Below are 1,782 nucleotides of genomic sequence, written 5' to 3'. Positions count from 1 at the left end.
TCCATATGGCACCCCCACCCAAAAATTGTAGAACTACCTGGATAAAAAAGATTCTGAAAAGGGTTTATTTTAAGGGGCGTATTAGAAAAAAATGGGGCATGGCTTTGACAAGCATTTGTGGGAATACATGTGGAGAACATTATATTCTGATAAAAGTAGCCTTTTTGATGCCTTTATACAAGACATTTGTAAAGTTTATTCCCAAGAAGATTGTACATTTAATTAATGAAGTAAGTGGTATAATAATGTAATAAAATTATCAGATCATACTATTAATATGATTTATTAATACATAAATATTACTTTGATGATTTTTTTTTTAAAATTGAGTGGGGGTGCCATATGGAACCCTTACCGAATGATGTTGTATCAACACTACAGGGGCGGATCCAGAAATTAAAGAGGGGTGATCCAGATGCCACTGTCAAGATTGCCTCATAGACATATTGAAAATTAAAAAGTATTTTCCATCATTTCTACTATACTTAGAATCGAAACATTCGTGAGCGATTTGAACCGTCAGGCGAAACTAAAGACTAGTATAGTATCAGAATTTTGATGAAAGCTCATAAGGGACAAATAGTCCTAACTACAGCTTATTCAGTGGCCCAATTAGGGAAAAGTGTGTAAAAATGAGGATTATATTACTTCCTTAAAGTTATACATATCACTGCTCATTGACTTTGAATATTGTACAGAATGTTGTTACAGTAGTAAGAAAATTTCCTTCCTGATAGTTTTACAAGATTGAAAATTGATAAGAACAGAATTTTGATATGAATATTTGATAGAAAACTATTATGACATTATGAATAGCTACTTAAGCAATAACTAGTAAGCTGAAAGTAAAATTAGTATGAGCTAAGTCTGTTTTATTAATACTGTTGATTTTAATGTGCTGTAGTGTTTTTGCGGCTTATCTTTATACAAGGTGTACCATATTGTTCTTAGATTTTCCTGTTATTAGTGTTTCTATCTTGTCAAGATTTAAGCTGTTTTCAACATGATTTAGTAGTATTGCTTTCTTTGTTAGTTTGAAAAATGTTAATGGTTCATTAAATTCTTTCATGCCTCTTATATCACAATTAAAAACTTGCTAGAATAAATACACCCATAATACATGTATTTTTTCATTCATCTATATTACAAGATCTTGAGTACAGAAGCTTACTACATTTGTGATGAACATGACAGTTTCACTTTCCAGTGCCATAATGGTTTTGAAATCCTCATTTGAGCTGCACAGCATACTAAGACTAAATATCAGGAAATATGAATAGCAGAAGTACAGCGTGAACTAATTTTTATTGATTGCCAATTTGTCAAGGCAATTAGCATGTCAGCCAATTGGTATCACCAGCATGCTAAGCAGCATGATTGAAAATACTCTGCTCAAGTAATTGCTTATTGGAGGTAATAATAAAATGGAATCACAATGAACTACAGATTTGTTTCCACATTTCTCTTAATTTGTCCATCATTAACACAAATGGAGGCCAGTTTCCTTTAATGGTTTGTCATGTATGAGAGTTTAAGCTAACTTTTAATAATCAATACATTTATAGTATGTGGTGACCATTAGCAGTGAGGTACTTGTAAACCTTATTGCACCATGTGCTTGTAGTCTAGGAACACTAGCTACAGCCCAAATTGAGCATCTTTTAAATTATGTGATATATTTAATATAAAAAAGTTGCATGTAATTAGAATGAGCTATGATTTGACAATATTTGAGAAGAAAGTGACACAGAGATTATATATATATATATATATAAATAGGAT

The 1,782-nt window shown here is 31.3% G+C and overlaps 1 protein-coding gene across 5 annotated transcripts in view; it reads left to right on the top strand.

Moving 5' to 3' along the window:
- The first annotated feature begins 215 nt into the window (after nucleotides 1-215).
- LOC111086415 overlaps nucleotides 216-1,782 on the top strand; it is a 9,173-nt gene continuing 7,606 nt past the window's right edge. For 2 of the 5 annotated variants that reach the window (XM_022389143.1, XM_022389138.1), the window contains exon 1: nucleotides 387-622. The gene's annotated coding sequence lies outside the window, so the exon portion shown is untranslated. Of the gene's footprint in view, nucleotides 231-383; nucleotides 623-643; nucleotides 714-1,782 lie in introns of those variants that run through there. The other 3 variants (XM_022389141.1, XM_022389140.1, XM_022389139.1) reach the window with 3 other exon arrangements.

This window comes from Limulus polyphemus, unplaced genomic scaffold, assembly GCF_000517525.1.
Source record: "Limulus polyphemus unplaced genomic scaffold, Limulus_polyphemus-2.1.2 Scaffold1077, whole genome shotgun sequence".
Classification (NCBI taxonomy): domain Eukaryota; kingdom Metazoa; phylum Arthropoda; class Merostomata; order Xiphosura; family Limulidae; genus Limulus; species Limulus polyphemus.
The sequence above is the reverse complement of the archived record's forward strand: the minus strand, read 5'-3'. Positions and strand labels throughout refer to the sequence as shown.